Below are 18,216 nucleotides of genomic sequence, written 5' to 3'. Positions count from 1 at the left end.
AAGAACCAAGAGAGACTATGTAAAGGTGAAAATTTCCAATGATGAATGTCATTATATTGTATACCTAAAATGTACCAATGATTAGAATGAATAATCGATAATGTAAAATAGGAAGAAAAGGTCCAAAGGGGTAGGGGTAGTGGGAGGGGCCGGGGAAAGGAAAGAAGGGAAAGGAAAAATGATGAGAAATGGAAAAAATGGAAATAAAGTCTTTGTAAATAGGGAAGGGTGGAGGGGGTGAAGGGAGGGCTAGGAATGGGGAAAAAATAAGAACCAAGATGCATTATGTAAAGGTACAATTCCCAATGAGAAATGTAATTGTGTTGTATACCTAAAATGTACCAATAAGAGAATTTAATAAAAATAAATAAATAAATTCAATGTAACACCATTTGTTCATTGTTGGTGTCATTTCTTGTACAAAGGGGCTCTGTTCAGAAACTCCTTGTCTATGCCATGTCTTCAAGAGTTTTACCTATTTTATCTTCCAACAGATTAATCAAAATTTGGGTTATCTTCCAACATATTTCTGTTTTTATATCTAGGTCTTCGATACATTTTGATTTGATTTTATACAGGGTGAGACATAGGGCTCTAGATTCATTCTTCTGCATATGAATGACCAGTTTTTCCAGCACCATGTGTTAAAGAGGCTGTTTTTTTCTCCAGAGTATGTTTTCGTCCCTTTTAAAGATTAGATGGCTGGAAATGCCTGGGGTGTTTCTGCATCCTGTATTCTGTTCCACTGATCCCCCTATGTTTTTTGCAGGTACCCCTGCTTTGCTCTTGTTGCTCAGGATTGCTTTTGGTATCCTGGGTATTCTTTAGTTCTATATAAATTTTAGGATTGTTTTTTCTAGTTCTGTGAGGAATGCTTTTGTTATTTTAATTGGGATTGTGTTAAATCTATATATCATTTTGGTAATATGGCCATTTTGACAATATTAGTTTTGCCTATCCAGGAAGAAGAGGTGTCTTTCTGTTTTCTGATGTCCTCCTCAATCTCTTTTATCAGAGTAGTACAGTTTTTCTTATAGAGGCCTTTCACTTCCTTGGTTAGGTTAATGGTTGGTGTTTAATTTTTCTTAACGCTATTGGGAATGAGATTGTTTTCCTGATTTCTTTCTTTCATTGTTTATGTACAGGGATGTTATTGATTTTTGTGCATCATTTTGTATCCTGCTACTTTGCTGAATTTATTAGTTCTAGGAGTCTATTGGTGAAGTTTTTGGGTCTTCTATACAAAGGATCATGTCACCTACAAATAAGAATCATTTGACTTCTTCCTTTCCCATACATATCCCATTTATTTCTTTATCTTGCTTAATTTCTCTGGCTAAATTTTGAAGTAATATATTGAACAGGAGTGGTGACAAGACCTCCTTGTCTTGTTCCTGATTTCAGCAGACATGATTTCCATTTTTCTGGAAATGATGTTGACAGTGGTTTTGTCAGGAGTGACTTAGCACACTGAGACAAGTTCTTTCTGTACCTATTTTCATCAGGGTTTTTAGCATGATGAAATGTATTTTTGTCCAGGACTTTTTCTGGATTACTGAAATGATCATGTGATTTTTGTCCTTGTTTCTGTGTATGTGATGTGTTGCATTTATTGATTGCACTCTTGTGTCTGTGCAATGAAGCCAACTTTGTCATGATGTGTGATCTTTTTCAGGATTTGTTGCATGTTTTTTGATGGTGTCTGGTTTAGGATTCTTGTATCTATGTTCATTAAAGAAATTGGGCTGTAGTGTTTTTTTTCCCTCTCTCTCTTTTTTTTCGTACTGGGAATCGAACTCAGGTCCTTGCACTTGCAAGGCAGGTGGCAGAACCACTGAGCTAAATCCCCAGCCCTGTAGTTTTCTGTTTTTGTCAAGACCTTGTCTGGTTTTGGCATGAGGCAGTCTTGATTCCAGGAATGAGTTTGGCAGTTCTCCTTCTCTTTCAGTTGCATGGAAGTGTTTGAGTTGTGTTGGCCTTAGATGTTCCCTGACTTTTTGGTAGAAGTCTGCAGTGAAACCATCAAGTCCTGGGCTTTTCTTAGTTGGTAGGGTTTTTAATACCACCTTTATTTCATTGCCCGCTATTGGTCCATTCAGGTGATTTATATCTTTTTGGTTCAATTCTGACAATTTATATGGATCTTCTAAGGTCTCTAACATATTAGAATACAAGTTTTCAAAATAGTTTCTTATGGTCCTCTGTATTTCAGTGGTGTCCATTTTAATTTCACCTTCATTTCTCTTTGCTTGGATAAGGGGTTTTTCTTTCCTTCTTTTAGCAAGTTTAGCTAGGAGTTCATCAATCTTGTCTCATTAATTTCTGCTCTGATCATCATTTCTTCCCTTCTACTAGTTTTGGATTTGTATTGTTCTTTTTCTAGGATAGTGAGATGCATCATTAGGCTATGTGTTTGGGGTTGCTGTATTCTTTTAATGTAGATATTCTCAGCCATAAAGTCCCTGCTTACTAATGCTTTCATTGTGTCCCATAGATTTTGATTTATTTTACTTGTCATTTTGATATGTTTTTATTCTTACTTGAGTCAAGAAATTTTTGATTTTTTTCCCCGATTTCTTCTTTGATCCATTGATTATTAATAATGTATTATTTAATTTCCATGTGTTTGTGTAGTTTCTGGGGGTTTTTTGCTGTTGATTTCTGGTTTCATTTCACTATGATCCAATAGAAAAAAGGGGATTATTAACAGTTCTTTTGTATTTATTTAAGCATGCTTTACATATGCCTAACATACTATTTTTGAAAAACTTTCACATGCTGCTGAGAAAGATGTATATTCTGTTTTTATTAGATGAAATACTGTGTAGATACCTGTTAAAGCTTTGGTTCAATGGTGTGATTTAAATCTGATACTTCTTTGTTTTTTTGTTGTGTAGCTGAAATGTCTATTTGTGAGACTGGCATATTGAAAAGTCTTCCACTATTGTGGCATTGGTGTCCACCTGTCTTTTTATATCTAGTAGTTTTTGTTTTATGATGTTGTTTATGCGAACATTCAGTACATACATATTTACAGTTGTTATCTTTCTGGAAATGTTTCCTTCACCAGTGTGTAGTATCTTTTTTTGTTTGTTTGTTTGTTTGTTTGTTGGTACCAGGGATCAAACTTGGGACCTTGTGCTTGTGAGACAGGTAGCAGAACCCCTGAGCTAAATCCCAGCCCTGTAGTATCCATTTTTGTTTCTTCTGACCAAGAAAACACTTGAGAGATAAAAAAATGTATTGATGCCTTGTGTATTAATTCTCTTTGTAAGGTATGAAATAGCAAATCCTGAAAGTCAAATGCAGGGGATATAAGTGATAGGTAAAAGTGACCACGTCATTTTCCACCTAGAGCTGTGAGTCTCATAAACAGAGTTTTAATATGATAAAATCTCTCTTGTGCCACAGGATGTGGGCTGGTTCAGTGACCCTAAAAACACCACCGGAGCATTGACTACCAGGCTCGCCAGTGACGCTGCTCAAGTGAAAGGGGTAGGTGCCTCCTTCCTGTTTGTGATTGTATTAATTTCCATTTGAACTTCAGCATGGCATTGGTTTTTCTTGTTACAGGTTTTATTTATTATCATCAAGAAAATAGACATCAAAGTCATAAATATATCATGATGAATAGAAAGAATGTTTTCTAACCATTTTTTACTGTACAGTAACTATAAAGATATAAGAAAAAGAATATGTTTTCAGTAGGGAAGGATTTTCAACATATTATTCAGGAGCACTGCATCAGTGCTCAATCAATAGAAAATTGTAATTGCTATTGAAGAAGGATGAGTATAGATGCTGTCCAAAAATTTAGGGGCATTATCGTTCAGAAGGGGAAGAAGAAAATATTCCTAAAAATAGGTTGAAACAAATGAAAAGCACATGAAATGAAAAGCACAAAAGCAAGTGTAGGAGGAATAACTTTAAACCATTAAATGATCAGATTTTCATTTTTAGCTCAAGTGACAATTTCTTCTACAGTTACAAATTTTCATGGCTAAAATCTACAAAATGACGTGAAATTTTGAGAAACAATGTGATTTCTGCTGTCTTCCCCCATCATGAACCATGTCAATCTCTGTATTTTAGTTGTCCTGTGAGGCAGCATTATACTGACATTTCTTCTGTGTAATAGATGAGGCTTCTATAAGAACTAATTAGATTATGAATATGGGAGCACACAGAGAGCTGCAACCTGGCAGTATTAATCTTAAGAAACGTTGTTTTCCACACTTTTTTGCCTAAAGCAAACACACCAAGGAAAAGCAAGACTTAGATCAAGCTGTACAAAAACTAATACAACACGATAGACTCTGCTTGAAATCACTTTGTACTCTCTAGAAAAGCTCAGAGTTTTTACCCTGATAAAGTCTACATGGTTTGCCAGATTGCCAGAAAAGTGCTCTGGAAAAATGCTAGGAGGGTGTGGGATAGAGGCTGGCCGGTTGGTTGTTGAGGAAGAGAGGCCACACTAACAGAGCAATACGGGCAGGAGGCCTGGAAGAGGAAAGGTGCCATCTTGGTATGTTCTGGAGAAGATCAGCAAGCGCAGAAGCCCTGAGGCTGGGCACCCTAGCCTTTGTTTCCACGTATAGCGGATAGATTACAGTGAGTGAAGACAAAAGAGTTGTAATGATCACGGGCAGCATTGTGTCTGGAATTGGATGGTTCGCCATTGTAGGTTTTGACCAAAGCAGTGACACATCTGGAATTTTTAAAGGACCACTCTGACTGCTGTGTGAAGATACTGATGGAGACATCAATATAGGCAGAGAGTTCATTGCAGTAACCCAGGAGGGGGATGATACTGGGATTGGTGCATCTTACTGACTGTAGCAACACGTAGTTCATTCTGGATATAGTTTAAAGGTACAGCCTATAGAATTTCTTGGTTGGCTTCAATAAGGGATAAGAGAGAAAAGGGATTTAAGGATGATTCTAAAATTTTTGACTTGCACAACTAAAAAAGTGGAATTGTTTTTTATTGACATTGGGAAGCCTGTTAGATCAGTAAGTTTGAGGGAGACTTGAACATTCTTAGGACATGGTAAGTTTGTGATCCTCACAGTAAAAATCCCCATGGAGACAGATGTCAAAGATGCGAGTGTTTTTGTATGTCTGGGGAAGTCATAGCAGAAAAGTGTTGTCTGGAAATACAGTATACATTTGGAGATTTTTCAGTGCAGTGGTGGCTTTTAAAGGCATGACACTGGATAGGACAGCCAAGGAAGTGTGTGTGGATAACAACCAGCCTTGAGTCTGAAGTCGAGTCATGAGAGTGAAACAGCAAAGATCAGTGTAAAAGAGCAGCCAATGAGGGAGGGAGGAAGTGTCGGGGAAACAAAACTGAGAAAGCATTTTAAAGAGGGAGCAAACTAGGATACAGAAGATAAGCTTGTAACACGCTTGAACAATTCACATGCTGTAGTGACTTGGAGGTGCTTACGATACCAACAAGAGCAGTTTCTGGTGTGTGCTGGGAAAAGAAGCTCGGTGGAAGGGGGCTCAAAGGATGGGAAGAGAAAGCAGGCACAGCTGGACATGAGGTGAAAAGACTGCTAAATGAGGCAGAGGGATGAGGTGGTAGGTGGAGGAGGACAGGAAAGTATTAACTTGTATTCTAATTATTTAGAGAATCAGTAAATTATCTCGGGAAGTCCATTTCGCTAGGATGGTGACCAGTGTGGATAAGCTCAGTCTTGCAGGCTCCTAAGGCCTGTATTCACTAATCTTTGCTGCCCTAACTTTAGGGTGTACACCGGGACCCTGCCATATATGTCTGTGTGCTTTGATAGTCACAGAAAGACCTATATCCCATATGGTGTGCTGGAGACAATCCTACCAGGGATATGAACTCTGCTGCTCTTTGCAGCAGAACTCTGAACAGATAGCTTGGTGCTCCGTGTCGCTGTACTTCTTCCCACTTCCTAAGTTCCTGTGGAGTTAAGACTTGTCTTACACTACAGCACTGTCCTGTGTTTATAATATTTGTGGAGAATCTTTTCTTAACACGGTGTCATTGGTGCGGCCCTTCACCCTGTCCTCGAGTCTAGCCGCTCGTGGGTGCCGACCTTCTGCTTTTCACTTATTTCCTCAAAGACATCTCAACCTGCACCTTTGCTGTCCCCATCATTATCAACAATGCATACCTTGTTTTCTTCTTTTTAAAGTATTAGTCCATGTTTGCAATATACAATGTTTATACTCCTTGTGAGGAGTTGGCACACATACAGAACACATCTTAATCTTTTTTTCATTCCCTCTCTCCTCTCCTCCCTCCATTTCTGTCTCTCTTTATAAAAATTTTACAGGTCTCTTTAATTTTTTGTTTATATTTTATTAGTACATGTTTGCAGTACAAGAAGTTTACAATCATCTTCGGAGTAGATACATGTATGTAATGCAGCTTGGTTCTTTTATTTAACCCCCTTCACACCCACCTCTCTACCTCAGTGTTAAATCCTCTTTTTCCATTTTCATTCTTGTTCTTATTGTTATTCTTAGCCCAGGTGTGTGACACATAATGTTCACATTCATTGTGGTATTTGGTACCTATACGTGGCACATCTTAAGTCTGCTTACTTCCCGTTTCCTTCACTTCTTCCCTTTTCCTCAGCCTCCTGGACCCTTCCCATCTTCAACATTCCTATCCCCTCATTTCCTTCTGTCCATCCTTTATTTTGTTCTCTGATTGTACTTTGCCTTGCTTAAATGAAAGATGCCATACAGTGTTTAAGGCTTGTGTGTCTGATTTATTTCACTCAACATTTTATTTTCCAAGTACATCTGTTTTCCTACAAATGTCTTAAATTTATCCTTTTTTTTTTTTTGGTACTGGGTGTCGAACTCAGGCCTTGTGCTTGTGAGGCAGGCAGCAGAACTACTGAGCTAAATTCCCAGCCCCAAGTTTATCCTTCTTTAGAGCTGAGTAGTATTTCATTATGTATAGATACCACATTTTCTTTGTCCATTCATCTGTTAATGGTATATGGGTCACTTCCAACATTCAGTTATTATGAATAGTGTTGCTATAAACATGGTGTGCATGTATCACTGTAATGTGATGTCTTTAATCTTTTCATGAAGATCAGTAGAAGGGGAGTAACTGGGTCAAATGGAAATTCTAGTTTTAGTTTTTGTGTGAACCACTCGAAGGCAGAGCTGTTTCCCAGAATATAAAACAGTAGCTAAAGTGTTAATGAGGTCAACCATGTTGGTGATAATCACTGAACTAGGAAATCCTAGTCTTTTCATCACAGCTTGTCAGAGAGAGGATAGTTATGTCCTGTTGACGCCCCTGGCTTGGCTGTTTAAGGTGAAGAATGAATAGGTGTCTATATGTGTGTAAATAATGTGGACATTCGGTGTGTATGTGTGCAAGTAGCACACTGATATGGATACATATGTGTATGTACTTCCCTGACTCTTCCACAGAGGGAAGCAATGTGGTTAGTTTTTTTATGTAAAAGTGTTTGATGCTGGCCATGCTGTCACACATTTGTGCTACCTACAGCGGGGTCATGTCAAATTTCTGTGAATGTAGTAAGTGATATTTGTGTGTCTAGGTTAATTATTTGTTCAAATTTAACTTCCACATCAATAAAACCTCTTCTCAGATGTATTTGAAAATTATTGAAGTATCTTAATTCTGCTAACCATAGCCCAGAATAAAACATAACTCAATATAATTTCCTGTGTTATTTTGAGCCCTTTAATGTCATTTGACATGTGGTCTAGAGCTGTGAAATGTGAAAGACCAAGGAGAGTCCCATATAAACCAAGAGCAGCTGCACATTCAATTATTCTTTTTGTGAGACAGGGCTGGGGTTAGGGTGGATTTTAATGTCATGGATATTCTTTCTATCACAGATACTCTTAGATTCAAAAGGAAACTCAGGATGTAAGCTTTTAGTGCAATTAGCACAAAAACTTTAAATTACAGTTTCAGTGCTGTGATGGCGTTTTGAGGAAGAAATAGCAGGAGTGGAAGGCATGGGACAAGTGATTGGTCCTCAGAGCCCTGTAGGAATAGATGTGAGCCAGTGAATGTCAGGCTTCAGAGTAAGCAGCCATCACCAATGCAGCGTCAGTCAAAACCTAAGGCATTGATCTCCCTGCAGCATAAAGTCCTGGATATTTTAAGTTCAGCTCTTTTGCATATTAAAACAAATCAATCATCTTTGATCTATCTTATTTCTTTGGTCCTTGACTGCCATCCAAAGCTCTGTATGTATACATCTGTATGTATGAAGGTTAATGGCAGGAAATTAATTAGAAGAAAGACTTGTAGAAGCTGAGGACAGGACCAGCCTATACTATCCTTGCGGTGCAAATTCTCCAGGCTGCATCCTTTGAGCTTCACATGGAAAAGGTGCAGGTCAGAGAGATGGCGCTGAACATCATTGTACGCTGACTTGTGCCAAATTTTGCAAAGCATCCCTTCAATATAAGCTCTATAATTGTATCCAATAAAAATAAATGTGCTTTATTATTTTTGCTGTCTCTTTCAGCCCTGGTGCAGTTGCCTGTTGTGGAGTTTAAGGTATATAAAAGGCTAATGGTGGTTGTAGCACCTTTTCCCCTCTAAGTGTTAGTCTAATGACTATCTCAGAAAGATATGTGATTTTGGGGGCATTGATGTAGGGAGTTATGAAGGATTCTTCCCCAGAATTCAGAATAGATATCTTTGGTTATTAATGTACTTCCTGATGTTTTTACTTGGGAGAGATTTTTACAAGGTCATGGTCATCAGACTGGCTATCCTAAACTGCACTCTATCGTGTTTATCTGAGACCAGTTCCACTTGAACAGCAGAAATTTTGGGAGAGCAAAGGAGCATGGCCCATTTCCAGATAAAGCAGGCCTGGGGGCAGAGCAGGAATTGGGGTGGGTTCAGGACATATTATTTTCAGGGTAGAAGGGATGTGGTGGGGTAAAATGCAGAGTGGTGGATGGAATTGGCTTTATAGATTGATTTCTGTTTTTTAAAATTGTTTTATGCAGTGCCTTTAAAAAATTTTTATCTGTCCACGTTTGCAGTATACAATGAGTATTTGATCGCTTCTCAGCCTTTTGGCTAAGATCAAGTGTATGATGAATATTCAATTTTGGAAGTTGGTACATGCACATAACACATCTTAATTCTTTTTTCATCCCCTTAACCTCCATTCTTCCCCCTCCCTTCATCTCTTGATCCCCTACCCATTTGCAAAAGATTTTTCTATCTGTTTCACATTATCTATCTTTTATTTTGCTGTTTAATTTATGTATAGTTTGGGGAACCATATGATATTTAAGCTTCTGTATCTGATTTATTTCACTTAACATTATGGCCTCAAGGTGCATCCGTTTTCCTACAAATGACTCAAAATTGACATCTGGCTTTAAATTTGACAGTCACTGGCCACTGCTAAAGGCCATTGTCAGGCTCACTCTGGCATTTAAACTGAAGCTTGTAAATGAAATTTGATAATTTCAATTATATGTATTCATCCCAAATCCATTGGAGGTCAAATTAAACATAGGAAGCATTTCAAATATCCCCAAAAATATTTGAATATCCTTAATGGAACCTTGTAGCCTTAAATTATAAATAGTTGTATGACTAACATTGGAAATTTCCAGTTTTCCCTTGGAAATTAATATATTAACATTATATGTTAATATAATAGACTCATGTTTCTAAGTAGCAGAGCTTGCTTTAGTGATCATCCTCTGAGTAATAAAGATTTTCTTTGTTTAAAAACATCAGAAGAGAGAAATGTACAGTGAACTCTGTATTATTCATCTTCCACTTTCAGTGTTTATTTTGAAATCATGGAAATCCTCATTTTAGAAACCCAGTAAATGGGGCTGGGTATTTAGCTCAGTGGTACCATGCCTGCCTTGCAAGCTCAAGGTCCTGAGTTCAATCCCTGGTACCCCAAAATAAAACAAAAAACAAACAAAAAAAACGCAGTAAACTTCCTTCAAGTAAATCTTCATTTTTATTTTATAACTGAGATGGTAATAATAGATTTTCAGGAAAGTGAATTACCATAATCCTCGTGAATATATTAGAATGGGTTTTTTTTGTTGTTTGTTTTTTTTTTCGGTACCGGGGATTGAACTCGGGTCCTTGTGCTTATGAGGCCAGCGCTGGGACCACTGAGCTAAATCTCAGGCCCCAAGAGTGGGTTTTAAATCTAATATAAAAATGTGTTTCTAATGTGTTTCAGGCTATAGGTTCCAGGCTTGCTGTAGTTGCCTAGGATGTAGCAAATCTCAGGACAGGAATTATTATTTTATGGCTGGCAGTTGACACTTTTACTCTTGGCCATTGTGCCCATCATTGCCACAGCTGGAGTTGTTGAGATGAAAATGTTGTCCGGGAATGCGCTCAGAGATAAGGAAGAGCTGGAAGTTTCTGGAAAGGTGAGTCCAGCGAAGTCTAATGGCCACCCAAGCAGAGGAAAATATTCTTATCAGTGGGATTTTGTTATTCCTCTACTTATTGTGCTCTAAGAATGATTTTCTAACCGTTATTCAAGGCAGTGTTTTTATGCCTGTTGCATAGGTTAGGAACTGTAGCTTTGTGTGCCCTTCTAGTCACACTCTTCTCTCTCTCTGCTCTCCCCTTTTTCTTTTTGTTCTTTCCTTCTTTGCTTTCTCCTCTGTCTTTTCTTTCTCCCTCTTTGTTCCTTTTAAGTAAAGTTAAATCCATCTCTATTGCAGAAAGCAGGACAATTTTATTACCCATGATGGGGGAGGCTCAGTATGGGGAACCCTATGGGTATTTATTCTGTGTGGTATAAAGGACTGCCATCTTTCACTTTAATCATGACCCCTCCCGTCATCCTTCCTTGATTTCTCCGTCCCCTGCTACTTATTTTGCTGAAAACTTATTTTTTCCTGATTTTTAAACAAATATCTATGGGGCATTCAAGGTGTTTCCTGCAGAGGCTTTACTCCTTATCATGACCTTGATAGGGTAGCTTTTTTTTTTTTTTTTTGGTTAAATTCTTTTATTGGTACATTTTAGGTATACAATACATTTACATTTATCATTGGGTGCTTGTACCTGTACATGATGTGTCTTGGTTCTTATTTTTCCCCCATTACCCATGTGCCCTTCACCCCTCCACCCTTCCCTATTTACATAGACTTTGTTTCCTTTTTTTTTTCTTTTCTCATAATTTTTCCTTTCCATTCTTTCCTTTCCACATCTCCTCCCACCACCCCTACCTCTTTGGACCTTTTCCTATTTCAAAGTATCAATTATTAGTTATTAATCCTTTTAATGCTTATTTACAAACTATTCGGAATTTACACACGTGTCCTATTTATTTCACTTAAGAATATGGCCTCAATATGCATCCATTTAGCTATAAATGACTAGTTTCTCATTCTTTATGGCTGTAGGTTTTCTTTTTTATTGTCCAGCTCCAGTGCCTGAGAGCTGGTAAGTCTGGAGCCAGGATTCAAACTCAGACAGTTATGATCCTGTGAGCTAGAACTGAAACAAGTCCCCTGGTGGCAGAACATGATCTGATATCACATGATCTAGGTCATAGCAGAAACGAGAGGTCAGAACAAGGCTGGCCTTGAAACTGGTCCTGAGGTCTAGGCAGGGAAACATCTAGCAGTGGACATTCCAGGTCCCCAGAGTTAGGTGAGTGTGGCTCTGGCTCTCAGGAGACCCAGGTGACCGAGGTTGTCTCTGACCCAGGGGCCTCAGCAGTGTGAATGATGAGGCAGGTGCCAGGAGTTGTTCCTCCCCTCAGATACTCTGTCCTCTACATGCCTGCATCTCCTCAGACTATATACCCTGTTGTCTTCTGGGAAAATCCTTTGGACCAGGTTTAGTGCTTACCATCCAGTGTCTTGATATTTATTAAGGCAAGAAATGAAGAACAATAAAATATAGATCTTGTGTGGGTGTCTGTTTGAGCTCTCTACAGGATGGAGCTGGCAACCTGATAAGGTTATAATCTGGAACAGGTAACCTTGGCCCCAGCCTGGAACTCCATTAAAGTTCAGTAACTCCATTAAAAATATACTTTGGGGATATTTCCCCCTATAGTGTGACTCTTTACTGGAAGAAAAAATGGCAAAATCTAGGGGGAAATGTAAAAGAAGGAAATAATGAGTGTTTGGTAGTGTCATTATTTAATGAGGTGTTTGAACTGCCCGAGAAAGGAGTCTTAGATTATTTACAGGAAGTCCCATGATGGATCCTAAGCTGATTTATGGCTACCCAAGGTTAGCATCATTGAATCTGAGGTCAGATACAAGACTTGAGTTCCATCAGGGGTGAGGAAGAGGTTGCTGATAGCTGTGGACAAGGGTGAATCTGGCAGGTTCTTGAGTGAAGATCAGGAATATGACCAATGCTCTAATTCAGTGATGTTCTTAGAGGAACAGAGGCTCATAGCGAAAGTGGTGGTCACAGCACCAACTGGTCAATATAATATCGAAAATCAGTCCTCATCTGCTGATGATTCTTATGTTAGCATTTATTCCATGATAATAAGAGCTCTTCATACATCATCTCAATGCTCTCTGTAACTGCACTGGACTCATAAGAAAACTCAAAGTTCAGACAGATCAAGTATCTTCCCCAAAGACATACAGAAAGAAACAATCCTGTCAGATTCACCCAGAGATAGTCTCCTGACATTCCCATCCATCCCTGTTCACCAATATTATATATTCTCTTTACCAAAGCCACACTAATCTCTCAAAAATACAAATCAGGTCATGCTGACCCCTAGTTAAAGCCTCCTGATGGCTTCTTATCACAACTAGAATGGACTCCATCCTTGCCTCTGGTTATAACTCCTGTCATGGCCCCGCAGGTGACCTCGGAGAGGGCGTCTTGCACAACAGGATGTCGTGTTCATGCTGCTGCCTGTCTCATCTCAGGTCTTCTTGAAATTCCTGGCATTCGCAGGCTCCTTCTGATCTGCAGTGGCAGGCCTCTGTACATTACTCAAATGTCAGAACTATTGCATTTTCAGAGGGAGGCCTTTCCTGACACTGGAAGTAATTTAAAAATAGACAATGGGAAACAGGGAGGTGGACCTTTTGGAGATGGGAAGGGGAGACAGGACAGGAGGAGAGGGGAGGGAGAGGAGGAGAAGGAAACACAAGGGGTTAAGAGTTGATGCATGAATGTACTAACTCCCCACAAGGTGTACATTCAATGGGTATTGCAAACAGAATAATACAAAAATTAAATAAATTTTTAAAAAGGCTTGTTCATTTTTTTTTCCTTTTTCCAAAAGTATTTAGTACGTGGTGTTTTCTGGGAGAAACCTTGCTCTATCCTATTTACATGGAGAGTCTCCTTCCTTCTGGTGACCACTAAATCTCTGAAACTCTTGGAATAAATAAAGCTTTCCCTAATTGCTTCATTACACATTAAATTAAATGACTATATTGTGAAGTGATTATATTGTTTTAGTCACCATGCAGTGTGGGACTCAACCTCTCACTTTATTGGTTTGTATACTGAAAAAAATGATATTTACAAATTCATAACAAGATACTTCTGCCTTAGAAAATGATGCACAGAAAGTGTTTGTTAAACCATTACACTGAAATTCATCATAAAATCTGTTTTTTCTGCACACACTCCTGTAGTTTGTTCAAGTTTTCATAATCCAGAAAACCTCTAATTCTCTGAACACTTATAATTAAAAATATTTCTAATCTGAACACGTATTTTCATTGGGGAGTATGACAGAAGTTACATTTTTCTCTCTAGCTCCTTGTATTTTTGGAATTCTAAGATGTGCATACATTATTTATTGAATATATTTTTAAAAATCAGGCTTGTTGGCACAGGTCTATAATCCCAGTACCCTGGGAAGCTGAGCCAGGAGGATCACAAGTTGAAACTCAGCCTGGGTATCTTAAGTGACTTAGTGGGACTCTGTCTTGAAATCACATAACAATTTTTAAAGGTTGGGGATGTAGCTCATTGTGAAAGTCCTGGGTTCAATCCTCAGTACAAAAAATTGTGCAAAAGAAATAAAATATTCTAACAGAAATTATCTGGATATTTTCCTGTCATTTTAAGTGGCTTATGGTAAAAATAGTTCAATCTTCTTGTATTGTCTGGATCAGAGAATATTACTTTTTTGGTTGAGACAGAATCTCCATGTGTGGACCAGTCTGACCTTAAAGTCAAGATCTTCGTGCCTCAGTCTTCTGAACACCACCATGCCTGGCTTAGAATACTACTTTAATTTTTTAAAGAAGCTTTATTTTAAAGTCTATTTTATTAACTTTTCTAATATCTTTTGGACGAATATTGAAAACTGACTTAATGTCTTATGAAATGTTTGCTTTTATCTTTGAATTTAGATAATTTGTGTAAGATTCGGTGACAAATATGTGAGATTGCACATTTGTGATTTCTAAGGTGCAATTGAAGGGATGTGTCTTTATGAGAATGAGTTCTGAGCAGTGTAAAGGCTAGAAAAAGAAAGAACATCTTAAACAGTGTGAGCATTGTCTCCTGTTGACCTGTGATGAAAACAGTTCCAGGAGGGCTTGAGACCCTGAGGGCCATCCTGCTCCTCACTGACAGATGAAGACAGGGACACAAGTTCAAGGCCCCCGGCTGACAGCTGATGTCACAGTGAGATGCTGCTGTTCTTTGTGCTCTCCCTCCATACCTGTTAGCCAGACTTCAAAAGGCGGTAACAGTGACAAATGTCCCAGTTCAGTAGATTTGTTGGAAGTGTACAGCATGCTGACATTCAGGATTGGGAATTTGTACCTTTACATGATGTATCTTGGTTTTTATTTTTTCCCCTTCCCCTGCCCTCCCTTCACTCCCTCCACCCTTTCCTATTTACAAAGACTTTGTTTCCATTTTTTCCTTTTCTCATATTTTTTCTTTTCCCTTCTTTCCTTTTCCTACCCCTCCCACTTCCCCTACTCCTTTAGACCTTTTCCTCCTATTATACAATATCAATTATACAGTTTGATTCTTATTTACACTTTTAGTTTTTCACACCAGAGAAACTATTTGGTATTTACACATGCATGTCCTATTTATTTCACTTAAGAATATGGCCTCAATGTGCATCCAGTTAGCTATAAATGTCTCTAGTTTCTCATTTTTATGGCTGAGTAGTACTCCATTTTATAAAAAACCCCACATCTTCTTTATCCAGTCTCCAGTTGATGGGCAATTGGGCTGTTCCCAAGTTTTAGCTATTACAAACTGTGCCACTATAAACATTTTCCTATACATAGAATATATCATCTGCACACAGGATTTACTTCTTCCCTTCCTTTTTGTATGCCTTTTATTTATTTTTTCCTCCTTAATTATTCTAGTCAAAACATTTAGCACTATATTGAACAAGAGTGGTGAGAGAACACATATTTGTCATCTTCCAGGTCTTAAAGAAAATACTTTCAGGGGCCAGGGATTTAGCTCAGTGGTTCCAATGCCTGCCTCACAAGTGCAAGGTCCCAACCTGGATCCCTGGTACAAAAAGAAAAATACTTTCAGCTTTTTCCTGTTAAGTATGATGACAGTGAGTGTTATGGTTTGTCTAGATGTCTCCCCAAAGCCTCATGTGGTCATAGGCTTGATCTAGAGTGTGTAAAGGCATAATTGATTCATGATGCAATACTAGGCTCAAGAGCACTAGGAAAAAGGGTGTGAGTGCTACCCACCCTAAGTAGTCTAAATAAGATAAAAGGGACAGGGAGATGCTGTTAACTCTCTGGTTACATTTGCTGCCTTGTGTGTGTCATGTTGTTTCTGCTCTGCCATGCCTGTTTGTCATCCCTACCTTGGAGTTGGCTGATTATGGACTGAAACCTCTTCAACTGTAACCCAAATAAACCCCTCCTCCTTTAACTTTGGGTGTCTAGTATTTTGTCTCAGCAATGAGAAAAAAGTAACTAATGCATTGGGTAAACATCTAGGCTTCAGTATATTGGTGCATAATCTTTCAATACCTCAATTCTTCAGGATTTTATCATGAAGGGATATTGAATTTTTTTTTAACATTTTCTTCTGCATCTATTGAGATGATCCTATGATTCTTGCCCTTGAATCATAGGATGTGTGATGACTCACATTTAATTGATCTGCATGAGCTGAACCATCCTTGTATCCCAGGAATAAATACAATTTGACCATGATGGATGGTCTTTTTGATATGCTCTTGGACTTGATTTTTTAGTATTTTGATGATGATTTTAGCCTTGTTTTTATCAGGAATATTGGTCTACTATTTTCTGTTTTGTCCTGTGTTAGTAGTAGGGTAATTCTTACCCCATAGGATGATTTTGATATAGCTCTCTTCCTTTTAATTTTTTGAAATAGTTTTAAAAGAATTGGTACTAGTACTTTAAAGGGTAGTAAAATTCAGTAGGGAAGCTATCTGACCCTGGGCATTGTTTTGTTGGAAGACTGTATTGCTCATTCAATCTAGTTTACATAGTTTTGTTCCAGTCAAGTTTTTAATGTCCATAGATGGCTCAATTTTGTTAGATTATGTGTTTCTAGAAAGTTATCCATTTTCTCTAAATTTTCCAATGTATTACCATATAGTTGTTTATAAGAATCCCTAATGATACTGTCAATTTTGTTTATATATTTTTAAAACCATCTTTTGACTCATTGACTCACTTTATATTTTTTCCCCATTAAGTTTATTGGTACATTTTAGGTATAAAATACAGTTGCATTCATCATTGGGATCTTGTACCATTACATGAGTATCTTGGATCTTATTTTTTTCCCCTTCCCCTGCCCTCCCTTCACCCCCTCTACCCTTCCCCATTTGCAAAGACTTTGTTTCCATTTTTTTCCCCTTTCTCATATTTTTCTTTCCCTTCTTTCCTTTCTCCCACCCCTCCCACCTCCCCTACCCCCTTAGGCCCTTTATTCGTATTACACAATATCAATTATACATTTTAAAAATTACAATATCAAGATCTAGGAGACATTACCACAGATTTTACAGACTTTAAAAGGATATAGAAAGCATATTACAAAAATCTTTTTTGAAATAAATTCAACAACTTGTAAGAAGCACCTTGGAAGACAAATTAATGAAACTAACTCTGGAGGAAATATAAAATTTGAATAGCACCTATTAAAGAAAGTATATTCCTAGCTTGAAAACCTACCTATATGACAACAACAGGCTCGTATACATTTTAACCGATAAATTATATCAAACATTTAAAGCAGAAGAAACAAGTATCACTTCTCCCATTTTAGGAAATCAACATTATGCTAATACTAAAACTGGATAAAGATAATAGAAGAAAAAAGTGTGAACATAGAAATTTATTTTACAAAAACTATTAGAAGTCAGATCTGGCAGTATGTAGAAAGTGGTTTTATTATAGGGATGGCAGGGTTGGTTCGGCATTGGAAGATCCACTCCCAGAAGTCATCATTTTAACAGAGAAAAGGAAAAAGCCATATGATCCTGTCACTAGTTGGAGAAAAAGTATTGGACTAAATTCCACAGCTGTTCATGGTAAAAGCCATCAGGAGACTAGAAGTAGAACAGAACCTTCTCAACAGATTAAAGACATGTACTCCATACTTCCAGTGAGAACGACTTACATGAATGGAGAAGGTACAATGCTTTCTCCTTAAGGTGGGGAACAAGGGCAGATATGCTTACTCTTTATCTGTCCATTAAACTTTGAAACACAAGCCCAAACCAGAATAGTCTGGCAATAAAATGACACAATTAGGATAAGATTGGCAAGGTAGAAGTAAAATCTTTATATGTAGATGAAATGATCATCTACAGAGAATATACTAATAAATCTCTAGAGCCCCTAGAACTTGTATTTGAATTTAGCAGGATTAGAAAACACAAGGTATATATACATATATATATGTGTATATATATATATATGTATATATATATATAAATTCAGGTCTATATATACTTGTTATAATTGAAAAATTGGATATTGAAATTTAAAAGTTATATAGGAGTACAAAGGACCTAGAAAAGTAAAAAGAAAAACTGTTGAAAGACAGTACCTAATTTTAAGACTTTCTCTAAAGTTACAGTAATCAAGTCACTGTTGGTGTAAGAAAAGATATATAGATCATTGGAATAAAACAAAGAATTTAGAAATAGAACCACACATATATGGTCCACTGAGTTTTGAAAGATTATTTAACATTAATATTTTATAGAACATGAACTCAATTCAAGAGCAGAAGAA

At 37.6% G+C, this 18,216-nt stretch overlaps 1 pseudogene across 1 annotated transcript in view; it reads left to right on the top strand.

Moving 5' to 3' along the window:
* Positions 1 to 15,947, top strand: part of LOC101712572 (N-alpha-acetyltransferase 30 pseudogene) — an 83,134-nt pseudogene extending 67,187 nt beyond the window's left edge. Inside the window, exons 8-10 of the transcript XR_015448671.1 lie at positions 3,412 to 3,495; positions 10,221 to 10,416; positions 12,840 to 15,947. The product of XR_015448671.1 is annotated as an N-alpha-acetyltransferase 30 pseudogene (transcript). The remainder of the gene's footprint in view (positions 1 to 3,411; positions 3,496 to 10,220; positions 10,417 to 12,839) is intronic.
* The last annotated feature ends 2,269 nt before the right edge of the window (positions 15,948 to 18,216 follow it).

The sequence above is a fragment of the Heterocephalus glaber genome, unplaced genomic scaffold, assembly GCF_053883595.1.
Source record: "Heterocephalus glaber isolate CG9 unplaced genomic scaffold, H.glaber_assembly_v1.0 deba00000546, whole genome shotgun sequence".
Taxonomy (NCBI): domain Eukaryota; kingdom Metazoa; phylum Chordata; class Mammalia; order Rodentia; family Bathyergidae; genus Heterocephalus; species Heterocephalus glaber.
Note: the sequence above shows the minus strand (reverse complement) of the source record. Positions and strands in the feature narration are given on the sequence as shown.